General features: G+C 49.0%; 1 pseudogene; it reads right to left on the minus strand.

Annotated features, from left to right (window-relative positions):
• Positions 1 to 212: 212 nt before the first annotated feature.
• LOC146346521 (protein-glutamine gamma-glutamyltransferase E-like) lies at positions 213 to 23,483 on the minus strand (annotated as a pseudogene).
• Positions 23,484 to 24,686: the final 1,203 nt, after the last annotated feature.

Consider the following 24,686-nt stretch of genomic DNA (forward strand, 5'->3'; position numbering starts at 1 on the left):
CGTTATGAGAACTTGGGGAGGCCAATATAATCTTCAGTCTATGTGTATGAATATATCTGATTATGTATGATTAACTAGAATTTGTACATGACAATATATGCCAGTGTCATTCTCCCACAGCTTCACGTTAAACTTTTGGCCCCAGCAGCTGTGGACTCCCGCCCTCTGTTTGGACCCCCATCGCCTGGATGGCCACACTCTGGGCTTCAGAATCAGCTGCCCACCATAATGGTCTCAAAGGCATTGATGTGTCAAAATTTGTCACAGGAGAAATTGATGATCAGGTGTTTGGTCCCGCTCCTGGTGGGAGTGATCTCAAGCTGGACCTGGGAGGTGGTCTTGGCCTTCACTGGCGGCATTCTGTGGAGGAGGAGCAAAGGGGCTGGTCAGCCAAGAGCTTTCGGTATGACAAGAGCTCAGGAACTGAAGTGGCTGGGTGGCTGGGGAGGGCCTTGTCTTATCTGCACAGTTTTCAAATGTTCAGTTTTTTTAAGGTTGCGTATGCAAAATTTGTGTATTTTGAGAATGTTAGGCACTCGCTCCCATTCTCATTTGCGATCTCCCCCCACGCCCCATGTGTAAATTGTACATTTGGAACAGGGAAAATATGTCTTTCTGTGTGCACTCCCCACACCCCCTCCCCATTGACTAAAGCAGGCAAATGCATTGGGGAGGGGGGAGATAAGCAGTTTAAAGTGCATGTTTTTCAAAAAATATACGATTTTCAAATACTATTGCAAGTTCGGGAATGTGCAAGGCTTGTCAGGAAAATATGCTCATGTTTGCATTGAGGCTTACGACCGGGGTATTATCTGATGATGTGAGAACACAAGGAACACTTGCGTACATCCCTACTCTCCACGGGGAAGATGAGCTGATATCACAGGAGACTGGATCCCATTATGAATGCATGTTTCCATGCACCCTGCTGCGGCTCTCCCCTCTTGAGCACAGACTTTGCCTCCTGAACCATTGCAGCTGAGTAATCAGGCTGCCAGACTACCACGGCAGGGCTTCATGGAACGAGTCAGCCAGTGACGCCTTGTTCGAGACATGGCGCTTCCCCTCTCTGCCCGTGGCATGCTGCCTGCCTGCCCAGGGACTGCTGGTACTTACAGTATCTTGAGTTTGTCCGCCACCAAATCACTGCCTTCTGCCCGGAGCATGCAGTCCTTCAGCTCCTCCTCCAGGGGGTTGGTGAGCATCACTTCCACTTTCACCTTCTTGCCCACCTTCGCCTCACTCGGCACCTGCCCAGAGCAAAGTCTTGGTTGAGCAGAACATCCCAACCGCTTCCTTAGACTGCCCTAGCCCTGGGCTAGGTAGAGACGCTCAGAAAACAGGTCAGGGCTTTAGGGAAGCAAGGAGGGGCCAAGCCTCTAAACTCCTTTCCAGACATGGGGGTTACCTGGGAGGGCCAAGCAAACACAGCTCCCTGCTCCCTGTTCTACTCAAGTGACTCCTCCAGAAATGCTGTCCTCACTGGTCTCTATGCACTCAAAGGTTGATTGAGTTTGCTGGATTTCAGCAGTCAGGCCCTTTTCATATAAGCCACCGAAAAGTGCATCAGAGTAGCTGAGCAGGGATATTTTCCTTCACTGTGACAGTGGGATTGCCGAGCGTGACGACTCTTTTCACCACAGCATGACTTCCACCAGTTATATCACATAAGGCAGTAACTTCGATCATATTGAATGAGGTCAGATGTTGCCGGTATGCTGCATACAAGATCTTGATAGGAAATGCTTTCTCTGAAAGAGAAGCGATAGAGAAGAGACTGAGAAATCTTCTGAGAACCCTGGCAAAGCTCTTAATGGCTTGCTCATTGTAGGAGGGCAGGTGTGCACAACCCGTGGTGGCCTGAAGGCTACATGTGTGTCTCGGTCCCATCTAGTGTGGTCCACAGAGCTGTGGGGACTCCACCATTCTGAACCGGTGTCTGGATGTTGGTATGGGTTGGATGACAGCTAATAAACTGAAGCTGAATCCTTATAACACAGACCCTGTGGGTGAGGAGTTCCAAGGTCTGGGAATTGGGGTGTTTGCCTATTCTGGGTGTTTGCACTCCCTTTGAATGAGAAGATAATTAGTATGGGTGTGTCATTGGAGCACCCAGTCACTGGAGGCCGAGGTTACCGCAGTCGCATGGAGCACCTGTTACCAGCTTCGGTTACTATGCCCGTTCCTGGGTAGGGATAGCTTGGCCATGATCTCTGTGTCTGTTAACCTCATGATTAGACTACTGGAATGTGCTCTGTGTGGGGCTGCCCTTGTGCCTGGGTCAGAAGGTGCAGCTTGTGCAGAATGCAGCAGCTAGAGTGCCCAGTAGACCACTTAGGTATATACATATTGCACCTTTATTGAAAGAACTGTACTGGCTGCCTCTTAGCTATTGAGCCATGTTCAGTTCAAGGTTTTGCTGCTGACAGAAGCCCTAAACAACTCAGGGAAGCAGGACGTGATGGCCATTATATCAGCCTTCCGCTCATGTTCCTCAGCAACTGGTATAAAGAGTCATATTACCATTGATCCTGGAGGAAGCACATATCTGTCAGGGTGGAAACTGAGCCGATAGAACCCCAGAGCAGTTCTGATTCTGAGGAGGATCAGCAATCCGTGGGAGAGGAGCCAGCTCATCCTTCACAGGCACAGCAGCTGGCAGAGATTCCTCCTGCCGGCATTCCTGGGAGAGATAGTGATCCTAGCAGTGAGAAAGTGCGGGAGGGGGGCTTGCTAGAAGCTCGATGCAGACGCAGGGAGCGACGAGCGATGGAGGGCACGGAAAGGAGGCGTAGCGGCCGTTTGGCGCGCAAGCAATGGCCGCCTCCCGTGGACCCAAGGGAAAGAGGTGATGGTGATGGTGAACAGCATCCATGCTGTTCACCATCACCATCTATAGATGGTGAACAGCGTGGGGGACAAAACCGACCCCTGTGGAGCCCGTACTGGAGAATCCACGGAGCCAAACAGTGTTCCCCAGGCACCACCTTCCGACCCTCCAAAGTAGGAGCAAAAGTACCGCAATAGAGTGCCTCCCACTCCCAACTCAGAGAGCTGTCCCAGAAGGATACCATGGTCGATGGTATCCAGAGTTGCTGAGATCATCGTTGAGTGTGGTCATCCGGAGTTTTGGAGTGTGGTGTCATCAGTATGCTGATGACACGCAGCTCTGTTTCTTCTTTTCACCTTCTTCAGGTGAGGCTGTGGATATGCTGAATCAGTGCCTGGCTGCAACAGTGGATTGGATGAGGGCTAATAAACTGAAGCTCAATCCAGACAAGACTGAGATGCTGTTGGTGGGTGGTTCTCCTGACCTGATGGAGGGTGCTCAAGCTGTTCTGGATGGGGTTGCACTCCCCCTGAAGGAGCAGGTCTGTAGCTTGGGGATTCTCCTGGAACCATCTCTGTCACTTGAGGCTCAGGTGGCCTCAGTGGCACAGAGTACCTTCTATCAACTGTGGTAGGTGGCCCAGCTACGCCCCTATCTGGACGGGGATAACCTGGCTTCAGTTGTCTATGCTCTGGTAACCTCCATGTTAGATTACTGCAATGTGCTCTACATGGGGCTTTCTTTGAAGATGGTTCAGAAGCTGCAGCTCATGCAAAATGCAGTGGCCGGATTGATAAATGTGACTGGAAGGTCCACACATATAAGACTGACTCTGGCCTGCTTGGACTGGCTGCCTATATGCTTCTGAGCTCAATTCAAAGTGCAGGTTTTAGCCTATAAAGCCCTACATGGCTTGGGACCTCAATACCTCATGGCATGCCTCTCCCGGCATGAACCTACCCATACTCTACATTCAGCATCTAAGGTCCTCCTCTGTGTGCCTCCTCCAAGGGAAGCTCAGAAGGCAGCAACGCGGGAGAGGGCCTTCTCAGTGGTGGCCCCTTATTTGAGGAACAAGCTCCCAGGTGAAGTCCGCCTGGCACCAACATTGTTATCTTTTCAGTGCCAGGTTAAGACCTCTCTCTTTTCCCAGGCATTTGGCAGCACATGATGAGTTTCAATCAGTCCTGGATGTGTCTTTAGTTATTGCTGACTGTTCACCGTTGTTTTTAGTTATATGTTGTTTGTGCATATTGTCTGGGCACTTTTATGTAAATGGCTTTTAAGCTTTGCATATTATATTTTAATGTTTTAAGATATGGGGCTGTATAGAAATATTCATAACGATGATGACGACGATTTGAGCAGTTGGAATTGGAAAAATGAAGGAGAGGGGGGATGGCTGCATGCCCGGTCCAGAAGGTGGGTTTTGCTAGTGCTACTGGATGCAGGGAGAGGATGGAGTTCAGGGAGGGAACGGGTGGAGTTCTCATTCTGTCAAGCAATGTTTAGTTGAATCACACGTGGTGGAGGGGAGGCTCATTCTGTGTGATTGTGTTTTCCGGATATGCAGCATGTGCATTTTGATGTGTGTATGAATCCAAGGTCAATCTGTGACAGATGGCTTGGATACTTCTATCTTTCACACCAGCTAACAAAATTGCATTCCAGGGTTGCCATTTAGATTCATACACCCCTCCCTTCCCAGGTTTGTCAGACCTTGTGTGATCAGATCCCAGAGTGCCGTCACGTCTGGCCGATGGAGGGAGTGGCCAAACATTACTCCTGTCCCACCCAAATTCTTTGTCTTAACCGTCAACCCCTTGCCTGGTCCTGTTGCCCACCCTAAGGATCTGGACTTGTACAAAGGACTACCTTCATTAGGGCCAAGAGTCACTGGGAGAGACTTCTTCCAGACTTTGTAGATGGGCTCCCTGGTGTAGATGATGGTCCAAGCGGACTTATAAGCTGTCAGGCTCTTGGCTTCAGAAGTGAGGTTTTTCAGCATCAAGACTAAGCTGACATCCTTGCCCACCTCCAGGGGGCCGTCCACTTTGAACTCCCCTGAGATTTTGGGCGTTTCAGTTGTTAGCTGTTCAGCGTTCAGCATTGCCGGACGCAGTTTACCACGAGCCTTTCTATACACTTCTCTCGCCTCTGGGGAGCCTGAAAGAAACGGAATAGGGTGGTATGACCCAAGTGATAATCAAATGAGTATGACAGTGGCTGCTTTCCCTTCCTGCAACTTTCCCTAAACCAGCGGAAACTGTGGACTCTTCCGGCGATAATTGCTTGGCCGTTTTACCCGTGCAAGTTCTGGCGTGAAAGACGTCTGGGCCACTGAGGCTTGAAAGCACGTTGGTTACATGCTCAGGCCTGCCTTGGATATGAGGCATGAATTCTGATCCCTTGCTCACACTGACTGTGCCTGCCAGTGCCATTCTGCTCTCTTAGCCCCAGCCAAGCGAGATAGTTAGTGTCTTTGTAAGGGGATGGGGAGCCTGAAGAAGATAGCCAGGAAGAAGAGCAGCTGTATGCCTGGGAGGCCGAGCTGAGAGCACGGGAGGCAGAAGCTGAAGAAAGTCTGCAAGCAGGGAGCAGAAGGCTCCTGGAGCTGCCTTCCGAGGAAAGAGCTGAAGCCTGAGCAGCTGCTGGACCACACGCAAGACTTCAGGAGAAGCCCGGGGAATAGCCTCGGAGGTTCCAGGTGGAAGTCAAACCTGACCAGTGTGAAGACAGCTTTTCAAGCCCTCCTGTTAGGCCTGAGAGGGAACTGGGCTGGAGCCTGGTAGGGGAATTGGCCTGAGCTTCGCTAGGAATAGGAACTGGGGCTTTAACGCCTGTTTGGTAATGGTATAGGAACCCTCTTCGGAAGCAGAAACCACAATTTAAAACACTAAGCTTTCTTGTTTTCTTATATCCCTTTGTTTATTTTCCTGCTCCCTTTGGTCTGATCTGTCTCACGCCTAATGACAAGCTACCTTGGGCAAGAAGGCGTATTCAAGTAAAACAGGTTTAGTTGAATGGTGGCAGTGGAAGCGAAGGGGAGCGGAGGTATGACCCAGCGTTGAGGGGTGGTCCTCCCCATTTGTTAGGGATGGGGTTGCTGTTGAGCAGAGGCCCCCACCCAAAGACCCAGGTTCTCCACAGCTTGCTTTTTGCCTTCTTTTTGAAAGAAGAGGGGATCTCTTCCCTTGACCATGCCCCTCCTACAGTATTGAAACTGCTCCCACCCATCTTTTCTGATGTAGCCTTTTGGGGCTAGATGCTTGGTACCCGAGTAGGTGGGGACATGTGTAGGGCCCCTCAGTATTTTATTTTATTCATCAGTCAGCCTCAGAGATCACCACCTTTTCCATTTTAAGACATGTTCTTCTGCTAGGTCCTGTAGCTTGGACCTTGAGAGTGATGCCGCCTGATCTTCACCTGGCTGCTCTGGAACCTGTGCCTCAGATCTGTGCTATATAGGCCTTCTTTCATTGCTCTCCTTCTTCCCCTTAAGCAGTAGGGTTGCACTTCTGCAGAGTTTCAAACTTTTGGAGTTGTATTTAGCTAGTATGGACTGGTAGGAGTTTATTTGGAGCTAAGAAACAATTCAAACTACTGCTGGTTTTGCCTACCGTAAGTAACTTAGGTATGTCACAGGTATTTCGTTTGATGCTTTAATCAAGTTTTAACACTGGTGTCCTAGTAGGCTTCAACAAGAGTTAAAGTGTAGTTTACATTGCGTGTTTTAACCTTCGCATGTAACAGTCACCCCATCTTGTGGTTTTACACTTGTGTTTTCCATGTAATCAGTATACATTTCACATTTTATTTCTGCATGTAATGTTCTTTTGATCTATTCTTTATCAACTGTTTCCATGTATTATCTCTTATCTCCTGTGTGAAATGTTTTCATAGTACACAAACTGAAAAGCATTCACTGTTTTCCTGCTTGAATGTTAAACAAACCTTTCAAATGTATTGAAGTTTTGAATAGCCTTGGTCATCTCTGATTACAGTCTCTTGCCCATTTGAGCAACATGAGAACCTGTCTTTCAGCCCTCATATTTTGTATGATCATTAGCTAACCCCCCCCCCCCCGCAAAAAAACCCCTTATCTGCCTTGAGTGCCAGGTTTTGGTAGAAAGGTGGGGTACAAATCAATTACATAAATAAATACACAGCTCAACTCTGTACTTGTCCAATCAGAAGAAAGTACCACTGTGTGTAATGGGGTTAACTCAGAGATAAGCATTATAGGATTTCAGCCTTGCAGCACAGTCCTATGCATGTGTACTTAGAAAATAGTCCCATTGTAGCCTAAATCCATCTTCCTATGACTTTTCTTCGTTCAGGTTATTGTAAGGTACAGAAAGAACTCAACAGATAAAGAAACTTGGACTGAAATGCTAAACACGCATTCTTACCGTGGAGCCGGTGTGCTGCTGCTGTCCTAATGTAATGGGTGGCAGGGGGAGAGTGTCCAGGGAGGGGGTAGTTGGAAGGGGAACACGTCAGCCCTCTCCAATAGCTGAGCCAGGGAAAAGCTCCCAAAGAACACCCTTTCACATTTCCTTGGATTCCTGCCTTGAGCAGGGGGTTGGACTCAATGGCCTTGTAGGCCCCTTCCAACCCTACTATTCTATGATTCTATGATTCCCACATGCACAAAGAGAGAGTTTCCTGGTAAGGGATGGGAAAGTTGAATAGGGGATGAGAGTCCCAGACTAGTTGTCACTAATGGAAGGAGGCAGTAGGACAGCCAGTTAAAGGCCTGGAGGCATGGCTCTTTGTAAAGATGAGTTGCACTGTGATTTGCAGACTGGAAAAAATGTGTTTGACAGCATGCGTACATTTGAAAAATGTGCATGAAAAAATGTGTACCTTTGAAAAGGCGTACAAATACACTTTAATCAACAGGGAAACAATGTGTACACTCCAAAGATGCACACAATTGATGCATACATTTGGGAAAAATATGCTATAAAATGCGCATGGGCTTTTGTGCAAAAAGAAAAAAAACCCCTAAGCTTTGAGACAAAATTCAGAAAACTTGGGCGAGCTCAAGGTTTGCTGATTGGCACATCCCGAACACTGACTGGCTTTAGGTTTCCAGAGCTCCAGGCTTGATTCTTCCCTAGCCCTACTTGGAGATTGAACCTAGGGCCTTGTGCATGCAATGCATGTGGTTTCCTACTGAGCTATGGCCTCTCACACATATAGTGTGATTAAAAAACCAAAACAAAACACTATCCCGATTCAAGCCTCTGGCATAGAGTTAAACCTGTTGATGCTGTCTAAGTCAATAGCCTCTCTAATCTCCCTTTGAAGAATTTGGTCGAGGTTACTGACATAAGGCCCTGACAACGTTCCTCCAGAACATCAAGAACATTTTCCCCACCCTCAACCTAAGCCTTCGTCAGTCCATGCAACAGGCTTGCTTTTCAGGTGCTGCTGTGCAATTACATAATAGACATAGAGGCACCACCTTGTGTCAGAAATCTACCGACTGTTACACTTATTTACATGCTTCCAGTTTTCACCAAGAACACTCCACAAGATCCATTGTCTACAGCCAAGCACTATGATACATATTTGTTTGGATTTATTGAATACAGACTCACAACTTGAGGAACTAAATCAGGCATACCCCAGACTTGGTACCCATTCAACCAAGTAAGGAAAGAGATTGACAAGCCAGATTGATATCCCGGAACAGTCTGTTGCAGGACAGACCCAGGGGTGAGAACACAGCAGAACACCACTTGTGGTCAGTCACATACAGTTCCCTGCTAAAACCACAACACCATCTGCTACTCCACAAGGGTAGACCAAAACAAAAAGTGGGTGGGTGGGGGAGAGCATTCAAAATGAATCAGGAAGTCGGTTCTGTGGACAATGGTCACTCTGCACCTGTCTCTGTGGCCAAATGCCACTCTTAGCTGTGATTGGCTAAAGGTAATGAAAGATCGTAGCAGGGTTATTTCTTATAAAAGATTTTGTCTCATCCCTCAGGTTCCACAAGGGCTTGAGACTTGCTCCTTTTTCTTGGAAAGCTAGGAATCTGCACTAGCCAGTGGGCCACCTCAGGTGGAAGCCAGGGGCTGCTGCTCTTTCGCCCAAAAGTTAACCTGACCATGAAGGGACAGGGTGAGTCGTGTGAAACTCAACACCATGGCAAAACATTTTGGCCCCATCTTTGTCCTTTACTTTGAACCCTTTCTTGCACCAATCCAGCCAGTGGCTTGTCTGCCCATCTCTTCCATCTCAGCATTCCCACCTGTTTAAAGAGAAAGCTCACTCGATCCCACTGCCGTACCACCTTTATATTTATAAGCATCAGTGACATCCTGGCGGTGATCGCTGCCCACAGCCTTTGTGCTTATTGATTTGCCAGTGCTCATAGTTGATCAGTTTTTTTTCTCCCCGTCCCTTTGTAGTATCTCCAGTTGACAGTGACAGCACTGACCTCTGCAAAGACGAATACGCTGTCATAGTTCAGGTCCACATCTCCCTCTCTGATAGCTGTCTGTGGAGCCGGACCGCACTGGTATATTCCCAGAAGGAGATGAAGAAAAAGGAAGAGGTCCGCAATGCACAGGGTTAGGGAAAACTAAAAAGACCAGTCATATACATTGCATGCAGAACAGATCAGACAGAACTACTGTCATGGAGATGATTCAGGGCTTGCAAATGAGTGCGAAGTCATACGGTGCTCATTTAACACATGGGAAGCATTGCAAGGGCCGCGAGCTTGGATGGCCTGAAAAAGGACTAGGCACATTTCTGGAGGATCTGGCTCTGTCAATGGTGATATTAGCCTGGAGAGCTAAATTCAACCTCCCTGTTCAGAGGAAGTATAACGGCCCTCGATGAAAGCCCTCCCCCACTGTTGTCCTTCAGCAACTGGTGCTCAGAGGTACACTGCCTGTGAACATGGAAGTTTCATTTTGTTATCATGATCAATAACTTTGATAAAACTATCCTCTATGAATCCGTCCGCTGAAATCAGTGAACTCGGTTCTCCAAGTGCCACTCCTTGCATAGCCAAAACGGCACCACCCATGCACAGGAGGAGGGATCAACAGGTTTGGGAGAACATCCAAGTTTGCAGAAGTGCAACAAAATCTTTAGAAGAAAAATTCTAATGGCAGAGCCCCCACCCCAAATGCAGAAGGGCCCACTGAGGTGTGCTCAGTGGGCACAGAAAAGGGGTACCTGTGGAAAACTGGGGGTGGTGGGGGAGGGCGAATGGAATTCCACACTAACATTTTTTTTTATAGGTTACACTTTTGCTCTGTAAGAGTCATATAAATTAGTGTCCATTTACCACAGGTTGTGGCAATCCATCCCATATATTAATGTGGGGAACCACTGGACCTGTTTAGATGCTTAGGGGGAGAGGGTGGTTAGGGTAACTACAGAGGGGGAAGGGTTAGCAAAACCAGATGAACACAGAACCACATGTCTCTTGGTTCCACTAACTACCCCCTCTGTAGTTACTTGGTGATACTCCCAGCACGGTCACCATGCGTTCCATCATCCTTCATGGTGCAGATAGGCTTCCGGTGGTCACTCTTGCATCCAAAGTAGCCATGTGACCTTAGAGAAAGTCCTCGGTGGCTACAATGTTGCTGGCAGTGGTGGGTGCTCTAGCCAGAGGTCTCTGTGGTTGCAGCCTGGAAGTCCTCTGGAGCCCATTTTAACCACCAGAAGCCCACCAGACAGCAGGGTAAGCCACCCCAGGGCCCCTTCACCCTGTTGCAGCGGGATGATTAGCCAGGGTGGCTTACTAACCACAGGGAATGTGTTTTTGTCCCTACACATGACACGCTAGCATGGAGTCAAATTACCCCATGGGTACTCTTGACTCTTTAGATAACCAAGGCCTCTCCAGAGAAGCAATATTGGGTTTTTGAGTAGTGGTGGACTATAAGGAAGTTCTGAATGAGGCTGCTAGGGCTGAACCATAGAGTCTGAGGAGGTGTGTGAGCATCCACTCAGGCCTACATTGCAACACCGTAAGGTGTAAGCACAGGCCAATGCTTGAGGGTGAAAGACATCCCTTAAGTACTGGAAAAACCAGGCTACTTGGGAGTAAATAACTTCTCATGAGGAGGGCCCTGCTCATGAGGAGGACTTCTTCTAGAAGCCTCTGATGTGCTGCATCTGAGTCCTGGGTGGGGCTGTGAAAGCTCCAGCTTAAAAGACTTCAGTTGGGGCTTAATAGTTGCTGGAACCATCCCAGCACTTTGGAACTTTGCTTCCTTGATCTGCTCTCTTATGCTGTTGACTCCTGGACTTCTGCTAAGACTCTGCTCTTGGACTCTGGATTGGTTGTACTGTGCTCTTCACCTTTTGCCTGCTGTCTGTTGACTTCTGCTCTGAACTGCCCTTTTTGGTGGACTGATAAAACTGCCTTGATCTGACTTTCTGCTTGCTGACTGTGTTAAATGGATTTTCCTCTAGTTTGCCATTGAGCAGAGCCCCAACCCAGATGCAGCAGGACATTGAGACAACTGTGGGAAACATGCTGGGAAGCTCATTAGTCCAGCTGGCTAAGCAGAAATGCTGCAGGTTCAGCTCATCAAGCAGTGTGGGGATGCAACCGTGTTAAGAAGGCAGAGTTTGTTCAGGCTATTTTGTGTTCCATGAAGGCAGGAGTGAGAGAGCAAACACACATGCTCCCATTAATGGTGGGGCGGGGAAGAAATCACGGGGAACCACACTGTGTAGGCTACAGAGAGCCTGAGGCTAGCTGTGATCAAAATTCTCATGAACTAACTGCAACACGCCCCCTTCCAGTAACTTGCAGACAAGGTTGCAATCTTACCCACATAGCAAGGGAGGGGAGAGGAGGAGGAAAGGGATGCTGAGCAAGGAATAATTCAAGAGTTCAGAGGAGGAGATAACTGATAAGGTGTCTGCCTAGTAGAGGGAAAGAAGGAGAAAGAGGCAGGAAAGGGATCTTTAGAAGAAACACTTCATTTGGAGGATGGCAGCAGCTGGGAGGCACAGATAGGCAGGAGCAGTTCTGTCCAGTCACTGTTCAAATGGGGAAGGGGGACTTGTTCTGGCCACCTCTGATAACTACTTCCCTCACCCCCGGAGATGCTATGCTCAGCTTGAGTTACCTACCCCATTTTGTTGCCGATTCACCCACTTTGGAGAGATCTTTTTGGGACTCTTTGCAGTCTTTCTGCATTTTCCCACACTGAATAACGTGGTGTTCTCAAACCTGGCCAGCACACTGCTCACCCCTAATGCCAGAGCATTTATGAATAGATGAACTAGCACCCCTTCCCAAATACCTCTTTGGGGGATCATTGTGCAAATGGCCATTTCATTGTGCAAATGGCCAATTTGCTCCTTCTCTCCGCTTCCTATTATTTAACCGGGGGAGCGGGGGGGAACCTTGGCCCTCCAGAGGTTGCTTGACAATGACTCTAAGAATCCCTGACCATTGGCCATGCTGGCTGAGGCTGATTGGAGTTGTACTCCAACAATGTCTGGAGAGCCAGGTTCCTCTCCTTGATTCAGCCAGTTACCAATCCATAAGAGGACTCATGCATTTGGTGGAACTTCCCCATGGAAAAAGCTGTTCGAAAATGGAACAGACCATCCAGGGAGGTGATGGGCTGTCATATACTGGAGGCATTTAAGCAGAGGTTGTTCAGCCAACTCTCAGAGGTGCTGTAGTTGCATGCAGCAGTGCAGAGCCTGGACTAAAAGCAAGTTGCTACATCAGTATTCTTCACTGTGAAGCCTGAGGGCCACTGACATCTCCCGATCACCTCAAGTGCAGCTCTCCAGCTCGCTCGGTCTCTGTCTTTGCAGTAACTGCTCACTCTCCGCAGGGCAGGGGCTCTCTAGCTTTGTGTCACTGTTTGCTTTAACAGTGGGCCAGCCACTGCGATCTGGGCTACTCGAGGAGGCTTCAGGGCTGGGGCCTTAGGAGACCTGCCCCTCATCAGGTGGAAGGTTGCTGGTGGCAGGGGAAGAGGAGAATGCAGGAGCAATCAGCCAATTAGCTGCATGTGGGAGTAGCCCAGGTGTCAAAGACCAACATTATTGGCTAGATGTGGTGGTATACTATGCAGGTACAGGAGGTAGACGGAAAACTGAATGTGCAGGAAAGATGAGCAAATGAGAGAGACTACTGTGGATCTCCACCTGAGTCTTGTGCACAGCATCACTGCTACACTGCCAGGAGAGAGAAGAGCTCCTCCAGCACCACCACCCAGGAAAGGCATCAAAGTGGCCTTGGTGGTGGTCCCTGGAGCTAACACGTCTCCTGCTCCTAAAATACTGAAGGTCACTGCTCTAGATCATCTCCAAATCCCCTTCCAGTTCTAACGTTCTGTGAGTGAGGCAAACTGCAAACCAACTCCCCCAGCTGCCAGCCCTCGTACCTTCACTTTTTTCTTGTGGCGTTCCATCCACTATTTGCCACCCATTGTACTTGGCGCCAAGGTCAGACTGGGCAAACCAGCTTTCACTCCATACATGGAAGTTCCTGCAACCAAGAACAAAGAATCCTGGTGTGAAGCTCTGCAATGAGTCGAAGGCTGTGAGTGAGTCTTCGCTGCTATGTGAACTAGCTGCATGAAACCACTGAGAATTCTGTCTCCTTGGTACATCTACCTAAATAGATGTGCTAGTCATGGATGCATCACATTTTTACCTGTGCACATTAAATGGAGTAATGGGAGAAAGAAGTCACCCCAAGTGCAATTGAGTTCTGGGGAAATGCCATCTCTCCGGGCTGAAAATCCCTACTACCCCCTCTTTGGAGACTTCACATCAGCAATGGCCCAGGTCAAGCAGAAAGCCCCCTGCACAAAAGATGCTTGGAAAGGGCCTTTGGGAGGGAGGGGCAGCCTCTGTGTCTGCAGCAGAGGCAGGAATAGGCCCCTCTGAATGAGCTGAAGGGTAGGCAGTTGATGGGGGGGGGGGGCTAGTGGTAGGAAATCATTGCAATTTCCAAACATTAACCGAGGCTCATGGGTGGGCTGTCCGGGGAGATGAGGAATAAGTGGCAGTCATTGGTGATGGAGGGACTGCATCTGGCAAGGGTGGGGAACCTCAGGTCTGGGGGCTGAATTCACCCCTCCTGGGGTCCCAACCTTGCCCTTTGGGGTCCCCCAGATGGCCAGAGCCCCTGCCACTGGCCCCACGCCCTTTCCCCAACTGCTAGTCATTTGGTGGTTTCCTGGCTTTAGTGCAATTTCCCCCCCATTTAAAAGGTTGATGTGCCCCTCCAATGGAACCTGAGAGGTTCCCCAAAATTGAATTTGGTCCTTGGGCTGAAAGAGGCTCAACATGCCTGTCTCAGGCCTTGGCTGGCAGTGGCAATGGAAGGGGGGGAGGGGAGGATTCTGTGGTTGCACCTCCCTGCCTGGCAAGGGCAAGATCCTCATAGGTACTGCCAAGGATCAGTGTAGCTGAGGAAAGGACAAGGAGATCTGTTTTTGCCCTGGGGTGGGAAGCTGTCCCCACTGCTGTGATGTCTCCCTCTCCCTTCTTCCCTGGCCATTTTGTGAAAACATGCAGTTGATTCCAGCTCTTGAGTATCCCCAGGCATGCTGCAGAGAAGGAGAGTCTGGAGAAGTTACCACAGGCTGCCAGGACTAATATTCAGCACACGCTTCCCGTCACTGTCAAAGTATAAATCCAAACAAAGGTCTTTGTCTCCATCATGGCCAGATCGAAAGTTGGTGATTATGTGAGTGGGAATCCCTAGACACCGGAGGGCTAAATCAGAGAGAGAGACAGAGAGAGAGACAGAGAGAGAATGAATGTGGAAATGGTGGGACTCATCATCAGTGGCCTGCAACAGTATTGGTCCCTGGCATGTTCCTTTGCCAGCATTTCCCCCCATGCAGGGTTTTGACATCACCTTATCAGGTAGCAGCAGTGGGGAATGAGCTGCCTGCCACATTTGCCTCTCTGGCCCTTAGCTGCTTGGTAGATTTTGCCATGCACCCACCAGCACATACACACTTCCATGGCTCCTGAGACAGACATGCACTTGGGCTGGCTGGCAAGCATGCTGGAGGCATGTGCAGAGACACAACAGGTCAATCACGGGGACTGTGGGAGGAAGGAAGCCCAGCAGGAGCCCAGCATTTCCACTCAGGATTTTGCAGCCTCTTTGAGAAGGGCTGGTTCAAGCTGCTCACATGATGGAGGTATGACGAACTTCATCAATACACAGATGGCTTTCATTCCCCGCACTGTATCCCCATCCAAACGAGTGCATGCCCAGACCAGAAGGCGATGAGGAGGGGGACACTGCTGGTCCCAGCATGCATGGTGGCCAAGGAGAGTCAGCAGAACTTGACAAACTCTCAGAGGCCACCCCCTGGGCTGATGCCCCATTAGGGACCCCGCATAATCGGGGGTCCTAACATATGCTGACCGGTCACACATACACACACAGCTCCAGACCCTCCACAATCACACCCAGGACCCCAAAGGCAGAAATGGTGATGGGTCAGAGCCAAAGACTGGGCCAGAAGCCTATCAAGACATGGGAATCACTGAATAAAGAGCTCCCCAGATCCACTGGTGCTCCAGATGAAGAGGTGGGCCAGCAGAGCTGGCCAGCTGACAACATGCCCTCTGCTGCCAGGGGCTTGCCAGTGCAGCACAGCCTTCTGCCCATGTGTGCTACTTCTTGCCCCACAGCTGGCCGTTGCACTCGCTGTTTCAGCAGCCTTGCCAAGGCCTGCTCCTGGTCCTGGCCCTGCTGGTCAGCTCCCTGGCCTTAGGTGGGGAGCAAGGAGCAAGGTGGGGAATCCAACTGAGTTAGCAGTGGTAGATGTTAACGTGAGAGGTTTAATAACTGAGTCCACAGTGTGAAGGGTTGGCAAAGCAACATTGACTTGGTTGCAAAAGGGACACAAGATCTGGAATAGAACTGACTGTTTTTTTTCAATAAGAAACCCAGAAGAAAACTTCGCACGTGCCAAGTGGCTGTCTGGAACATTCCCCACCCGTTTGTACTTGGGGGTCTCTGCACGTATCCAGGGCAGTCAATTAGCTCTGCACCCCGGGTGGGCCCTGCTATCACCTCGTTTAAACTCTAACAACAAATGCACCTCTAGGTGCACCTCTTCCTTGGTGAAAGCCCTGCCATCACAATTCAAACAGTACTTGGAGCGGGACCAGGGCTACCTGGGGACTGTCAAGTTGGATGGATGCATCTCCCCCTCTCCTGCCTCCCCACCTCGACTCCAGCTCCTGATCAAAAGCAGCTGGAAGTGGGTTAGATTACAAAGGCTGGATCAGAAATATTGCAGCAGTCCCTACTGTTACGTATTATTACCAAGCAGCTACAGTCAGGGCCAGAAATATCGGAACAAGGATAACTGTTTTGGCAGTTGGCCTCTGTACACCACCACATTGAAGTTGAAAGGAACCACACCCAGATGGGAGCGAAGTCAGGACTTCCAGCTGTAATTCAAGGGGTCTGACAAAAGTGGGGCACTAACCATTCAGGAAGTACAGCCAGTGGCAAGCACCCCCCCATCGTTAGCGGCTCATAAGTAATGGAACGAATGGCTGACAAGCAGCTGCATGGCCAGGTGTGGCCTGTTTCCCGGGTACCCCATGACCAATCAAGCGGATAAAAGGCCTGGAGGTGGTTCTGAGTGTTACATCTGCATTTGGTAGCTGTTCACTGGAACTCCCAACATCAGGTCCACAGAGGTGTCCATGCGAGTGAAGGAGGCCATCATTAGGCTGAGGAAACACAATTAGGGATGTACAAAACACCTACTTGGCTCCACACCGGGCAATCCACGGTGGGGTGAGGTGCTCCGTCCCTCCCCCTGGAATCCGGACATCCGGCTGCTGGGCAGCCCTGTAGGGACGCAAATGGCAGCTGTCGTAGCTGCCGCCATTTGCGTCCCTGTATTGAGCCGTGATAGGCTATGTAAATATTTACGTAGCCTATCACGGCAGGGGGAAAAACCCCAGCGTATGCAAATGGCGGTAGCCGCTGCCATTTGCGTATGCTGGGTTTTTTTCCCCCCTGCTGGGATAGGCTACGTAAGTATTTACGTAGCCTATCATGGCTATTGAGAGGAGGAAGTGAATGGCGGCCGCAGGACGGCCGCCATTCGCAAAGCAGCGCGGACGGGAGCAGGTAAGTGCTCTGTTTCACGCGCCTTTCATGGGGTGGGGGCGGCGGGGACTTTGTCCCACACGCCTTTTGTGGGTTGGGGGTACGGGGGTTCATTCTGCGATGGATTTTGGGGGGCCGAATGCACTGGCATTCAGCCTCACCGAGATCCGTCGTGGAATTCTCTGACATCCCTAAACAAAATAAACCCATCGGAGTGATAGCAAAAACATTGGGAGTGGCCAATACAACAGCTTGGAACATCCTGAAAAAGAACGAATTAACTGGCAAGCTCAGCAACAGCAAAAGGCCTGGAAGACCACGGAAGATCACTAAAGTGGATGACCGCAGAATTCTGCTCATGGTGAAGAGGAACCCTTTCACAACATCTAGCCAGGACAAGGATGCTCTTGAGGAGGTAGGCGTGTCATTGTCAACATCTACAGTCAAGAGACGGCTTCATGAATGTAAATACAGAGGCTTCACAACAAGGTGCAAACCACTGGTAATACTCAAGAACAGAAAGGCCAGATTAGCCTTTGCCAGCAAACACCTAAAAAAGCCTGCCCAGTTCTGGAATAAGATTCTTTGGACTGATGAAACCAAGATTAACTTGTACCCGAATGATGGGAAGAGAAAAGTATGGAGAAGGAAAGGAACAGCTCATGATCCAAAGCATACCACATCATCTGTCAAACATGGTGGAGGCAGTGTTATGGCATGGGCATGTATGGCTGCCAATGGAACTGGGTCACTGGTGTTTATTGATGACCTGACTGCTGAGAAAAGCAGCAGGATGAAATCTGGAGTGTATAGGGTGATACTTTCTGTTCAGATTCAGCTGAATGCTGCCAAACTGATAGGACGCCGCTTCATATTGCAGATGGATAATGACCCAAAACATACAGCAAAAGCTACCCAAGAGTTTCTGAAGGCAAAGAAGTGGGATGTTCTTCACTGGCCAAGTCAGTCACCTGATCTCAACCCAATAGAGCATGCTTTTCACTTCCTGAAGACAAGACTGAAGGCAGAAAGACCCACAAACAAGCAGCAGCTGAAGGCAGCTGCAGTAAAGGCCTGGCAAGGCATCTCAAGGGAGGAAACTCAGAATTTGGTCATGTCCATGGGTTCCAGACTTCAAGCAGTCATTGACTGCAAAGGATTTTCATCCAGGTATTAAAGGCAATCCTTAAGTTTGGAATGATGTTGGTTTGTTCCATTACTTATGAGCCACCAATGATGGGGTGTGTGTATGTATGCCACTGGCTGTACTCCCTGAATGGGTAGTGCCCCACTTTTGTCAAACCCCATGAATTACAGCTGGAAGTCCTGACTTCGCTCCCATTTGGGTGTGTTTCCTTTGAACTTCAATGTGGTGGTGTACAGAGGCCAACTGCCAAAACAGTTATCCTTGTTCCAATATTTCTGGCCCTGACTGTATATTAGCAGCTTTGGCACAGTGGGCCCAAGCATTCAAAGTCACACCACCTTGAATTGGGGAGCAAACGGGAGCAAATATGCCCCTAGGAGAACAGATGTGGCATCGGTGGTGGGGGAAATGGTGGACAGTGACAGATTAGCTGGAGCTGGTGCAGAACGCAGCAGCTTGGCTGTTGTTGGAAGCTGCCCCTTTTCAGCATACAACTCCTTTGCTGAGGGAACTGCACTGGCTGCCTATCCACTACTGGGCCAGGTCTAAGGGATTAGTACTAGTGTACAAAGCCCTAAACAATTTGGGACCAGGGCACCTAAGAGAGCGCCTTCTCCCTTACCAACCTGCCCAGTCACTGAGGTCATCAGAGGGCATGTCCCTGGTGCCACATGGACCTATGGCCCTGTTGGAGCCCACCAGGAAAAGAGCCTTCAGTGTGGTGGCCCCCTTTCTGTGGAACTCCTAGGGATGTACGAAAGTCACTTACCTTTTGGCAGGTGTGATTCGCAGTTGGGGGGAGGCACTCCGCACCTCCCCCCGAAATCCTAACCTGGCCGGCTCCACTCTCTGGCAACTCCACGGAGCTGCTGGCCGGGTGCATTCGCAGGCGTATGGAGCCTGCGGATGCAAATGGCGGCAGCTATGGTGGCTGCCATTTGCATTCCCTTTTTCACGGCCTAAATGGGGAAGTGAATGGCAGCCGCAGATGCGGCTGCCATTCGCAAAGCAGCGTGAACAACACCAGGTAAGTGCTCTGTTTTGCGTGCCTTTCGCGGGGTGGTAGGGTGGGGCGCTTCGTTCTGCCACGGATTTCGGGGAGCCGAATGCACTGGCATTTGGCCTCACTGAGATCCATGGCAGAATTCTCTGACATCCCTAGGAACTCTTTGCCTTTGGAGGTCAGGCAGGTGCCAACGTTGTGTTGCTTTCAGCATCTCCTGAAGAGTTATTTCTAGAGGGCTTCCTTGAGTGAGCAGCCACAGTTTATTAAATTCAGAATTTGTTTCTTATAAAATGTTTTAATTGTTTTAACATGGTGCTTTATTCTTTTATCTTTATTGTTCACTGCTCTGAACTCTTATGTGGAGTGGTATATAAATGTTGTGAATAAATAAAAAATAAAATAAAAAATATAAGAATACTTGCAATTCTCAAAATTTGAGGCGGGTGGGTGGGAGAGACATAGTTTGGCACCAGGTATTTTCCCTCTTACTCCAGTATTTAGTGATTGTGGGTTTTAAACAGCAAGATAACTGAGGGATTACTTCATGTGGTTTGTGAGTGGCTTGGAAAAATTGAAAGACTGTACTTCCCAATGCGTTATCCTTTCATAAGCCCAGCTGGCAGATAGACATGTTACTCAGAGTCTTCCCCTTTTCCAATCCTTGCAAATTAGAAGTTAAATTCAAGAAGCAACTAGGAAAAAAAGCATGGCTACGTCTCATAACTCTTTTGAGAAGTTACTGAGCTCAAACATACAGGAAGGGTTCTTGTTGAAATCTCAGAGGAGCAATGGAGTTATGTCTGTTCCAATATTTGTAGGACTGTACTAGATGTGACTTCCAGAGAAACGTCTATAAAATAATATATATGCGGGGGTGAGGGGGCATTATATACCATGCAGTATCTCCAGGGTGTTTCTAGAAGTAGCAGATAGGTGCTGGAGGTGTAACGGTCGAAGGACTTATGCCCATAGATGGTGGCATTGCAATCCTGTTAAAGAATATTGGGAGGGGAGACTAAAGAGCATCAGAGAAATTTCAGTTGCAATTAACTCCAACAACTATACTCCTGGTTATTATTAAAGATCGGATCCTTATTGATTTAGTGGTGATAGTGATATATACATTAATAGCTGCAGGGATCCTATTAAAAGGGGAGGGCTTGATGATCAACATCCATGCTGTCTCTGGTACAATGGAAAAAAAGAGATTGGACTACCATGGTGATGAATAAAAGAACAAGTTATAAGTTGCTATGGGAGAGAAGAATGAACTCCATTTAGACTTTCCCAAGAAGTCTGATACCATTTATCAGTTATTGGAATAGGCTCCAGCCAGGCAAACTAGCAATGATAAATAAACTATAGATGCTAATTTGAAGTATTGTAACTGTCTTGAATAACAGTTTATTGTGTGTGTGTGTGTGTGTGTGTATATAAAATCAAACTGATCTGGAAATGGAGGAGAGGGAGTGTGGCTTACTTGGCACAGCCTCCCCCACCTCCATCCTTCTGCCCCAGCCCATTGTATGTGAGCCAGCAGGCCACGGGGCCTGCATTCTCCTCCTGTCCTCCCCTCCTCTGCACCCCGACTACCTGCTGGCTTTAGATGGCAGCACCGGCATGAGCTCCATAGACTGGGTCTCTGGGGTGCCTCTTGTGGCATGGACAGGCCAGCTCAGGAAGCCACTGGAGGAGGATCTGTGATCCCTTTGTTCCCTGGGCACTCTGAACATGCCCAGAGGGCATTTAAGAAGCTCGATGTGAGCCCAAGCAACAGTTCTGTATATCCTCCAATCTGTGTACATGCATCCATTTCTCCCCAGGCGAAATGCATGTTGCATGTGCCTGTCTCTGGTCTGGCTGTTCACTAGATGCCGCAAAGCACGCAAGCCTTCCCCTGCCCCACCTTCCCCTGAGGCCCACAGTGCTCAAGCAGATTTCTTCTCCTAGCACCATGCCTGGCAGCACACAGAGATACACAAGCCTGCACATTTCCAGGGAGACATACCCGTAGTCATGACGCCCCCAAAGGCGAAGCATTGCCCATACTTGACTGGGTGCAATCCAGAGTCCTTCCATTGCTGCAAGATCTCCACACTTCCGGTCCAGTCAGATGGACACACCCCGCCATGGTAATCTCCACTCCAGTTCCCCTCCAACAATCCTTTGCCATCAGTGGTGTTGTTGACCTGGAGAAAAGTCAGTCTGTGCAACGACGACTTGAAACCAAGGGGGACCTTTCCCGACTTCCCATTTGTTTGTTTTTTGCGCAACCAGTTACCTGATTGCTCTCCGTTTGTTGCGCAAACCCAAACATTTCCCATCAAGGAAGCACCACGCTTCTGCAGATGCTTCATTTCACTTGTACACAGTCCTGCACCAGCTGCCTTCAGCTTCCAAGGGGATGGGCACTGGAATGCACAAGCCCATCCAAATTATGTCCCAACTGGTCATCTAAACGAGACTGGATCAGGGGAGGGAGCGTCGCCAAGTGGGATGAATCCCCTTCCCTGTCAATACCTGCCTCCATTGTGAATAGTTCCACATCCTTTTGCAAAGCAGTGAGAAAAACTGTGAAAAGTGGTGGTGGGATGTTTCGTGGGGGCAGAACACATCTGTGGACCACACCCCCTTCTGTTTCACGTGAGCACTCCTTTCAACGTGCCCAAGAGCAGTTGGCCTCTGGACCTCATGGGCTGACCCATATGCCAGTGCTTGCCACTCTTGCCTCCCTGCAGTGAAATGGGACCGTCCTGCAAATGGTCTGGGGCTGGAACAGCGGTAATAGTGGCCCACCCTGCGGGAGGACCATCCATGAGGATTGGCGAGCTTCACTGCAAAGTTTGGGGAAGTGCAAATTTTGAATGATGACTGAGTTTTTGGTTGCATAGCAGTTCAAAATTGCAAAATTAGGTACTTTGCATTAAAATTAAAATGTGAACCAAATACCCGCCCCTCCCCCCATTCTGTTCCTAACACAGTACGAATGCTGAAAGGCCTCAAAGAGCACCTGCTTTAGTTGCATTGTAAGTAGAGCCACCTGTGACACTGGGGACATGAGAGGAAAAACATGCCGCAGTGCTCAGGATATTATTCCTGGGTTTTATATTGGTGATAGAGGAGGCGTGTTCACTCTGCTCCCTTGCTCTGGGCATAACCACTATGTGCCATGGTTGCAGTTCGTTAAAGGGAAACAGGACCGGCTCTGGGCCAGTGGTTTCTTTCCACCTGGCTGTGTTCCACCATTCCATGAATACATATTTTCAAATCTATTTTCTTTGAAATGTTTGAGCTCCGCCTCCAGTACGTTCGGGAACATCTTTTTCTAAATTTTGACAGATGGGGGTGGTGGGAGGAGGGGATGAAACTGACTGGGGCACCAGCATCTTCCCACTGGATCTAGTCCCTTTCTCTGCCTCCCTGACTTGGGTTGGCTTTGGGGAGGTTGCTGCGATCAGGGACTACAGAAGGGTCCCTTCCCCCACTATGCCTTATGTTTGTGCAGTTTCTTCTTAAGCTGCCATAACTGGATCAGGAGTGGCCCTACATAGGCAGGAGATGCCTGTGGGCTTTGTGCAAAAAGAGTGAACAACGGAAACCTCCCATTACCTTGGCACTGATCACCGACCCGTGCGATGTATTTGGGCTCATTTCGGTGAAGCATGTAAGCAACAGGGGCCTTGCGGTATCTTATGTCCCAGTCCAGTATGGAAAGGCAGATATTCAGAATGCCTTTGTGAAACTGTTGGCAGAGGAAGATATTAGATTTATTTATTCATTATATTTATATCCCACCCTTTTTCCTCCTTAAGGAACCCAAGGCTGCATATATAATCCTCCTCCTCTTCTCCATTTTATTCTCACAACAACAACAACCCTGTGAGGTAGGTTGGACTGAGAGTTGGTGACTGGCCCAAAGTCACCGTGTGAGCTTCCACGGCTGAGTGGGGACTAGAACCCAGATCTGACTCTGAGTCCAGCATTCCAGCCAATGCACCACACTGGCTCTCTTCGATGAGGAAAAGTTCTTGTCATCTGCTGGCAGCAGCCGCATGACCACCATCACCACCAACTTCTTGGCACAGAGAGAGCTTTCTAAAAATACATTCTGGATTAGCCAGGCAGGAGCTATGGCCTTCCCAAGCAAAATGCCATTTTCTGGGTTTGATGGGGGACGCCTGCCTATCTTGACTCTTTATTTTCAGTGCTTTCGCAGATACATCTGGTTTTCAGATACTTCCCCAAAGCTTTGTAAGACCTCGCTTGGGAGCTCCTTCCTCCCGCCTTCACCAGCACTCTCCTCTGCCACTGTCCCAAACCCAGCTTCCTGAGATGAACACTCCTGAGTATACACAGAGACTGAAGGGTTCCCTGCCTGCTCCATGCTTGTTTTCAGGATGCTTTGTCTTGAGGTCCAAACCCAGCAGAGTGGGCTCTGCGTAGCTTGCTTGAAAGGGCTACAGAGACACTAGGGAGGAGTGACAAAAATCTTGACCCCTTCTCACAGTGCCCTCCATCCCTCCTCCTCCAGCTTCCTCCTCCTCTGCCTCCGTGCTGCTTCCCGTGACAACAACTAACCGGCCTTTATCCCCTTGTGAGCCGAGTTAACACAGCTATGCATGTATGCATGATTGGCTCACCTCTGGGTAAGCGTGCACCCCCTCCCCATTCAGGACCATAGAGATTTGGGACGGGGGGGGATTTTTTGGGACGGGGGGGATTTAAGTTCCTTCCTTCCTGTTTGCATGCTGAAATTCCCCCTCCCCCGCAAGAAATGGTGAAAAAAAAGAGAAAAAACCCACATTCCTAATCCATACGATGGACAAATTTGGCACAAAAGTTGTGCACGTTCTACATCAAATCTACTCTCATTCAGAAGCAAAATTGAGAATAAATAATTATGACTCAGTTCCAATAACCATCCGACATGGAACAAAACAAGGATGCCCATTGTCACCACTCCTATTCGCATTGGTATTAGAACCTCTAGGAGACAAAATCCGTAAAGAACTAGATCAATATGGGGTGAGGATAAACTCACATCCCCATATGATAAGCCTTTATACGGACGACATGGTCGTATATACAGAACAGCCGATAGCAGCCACAGCTAAACTTAAATTAATTCTGGCTGATTTTGCACAAGCAGCAGGCCTACGCGTTAATTATTCAAAATCAGAGGCCATATTTTTCAACACAGCACCAAAAATACAATGCCAATTCTCTGATCGGATGGAGATCCCAGTAGTCCATAATATGTTTTGTTATCTAGGGAAGTTACAAAAAATGTAAACAAACTCTACAATGCAAACTATGGAAAGGTCTGGAAAGACATCAACAGGGACATAAGGCGATGGGGGTTAATCAAGCTCTCTATCATGGATAGACAGATGGCAGTCCTCCCCCCCCTTATGTTCCTTTTCCGGACACTCCCAGTTTATATCTCTCAGAAGCATTTAAATAAATGGCAGAAAAAAAATAATTCTTTTATTTTTGCCATAAAATGCCCAAGGATTAGAGCAGCCCTACTCCACCTGCAAGCACAGCAGCGGGGTTAGGGGATACCAAACTGGTAACTCTATTATGA

The sequence above is a fragment of the Heloderma suspectum genome, chromosome 4 (genome assembly GCF_057233095.1).
Source record: "Heloderma suspectum isolate Gila_16-S chromosome 4, 16-S_ref, whole genome shotgun sequence".
Lineage (NCBI taxonomy): Eukaryota > Metazoa > Chordata > Lepidosauria > Squamata > Helodermatidae > Heloderma > Heloderma suspectum.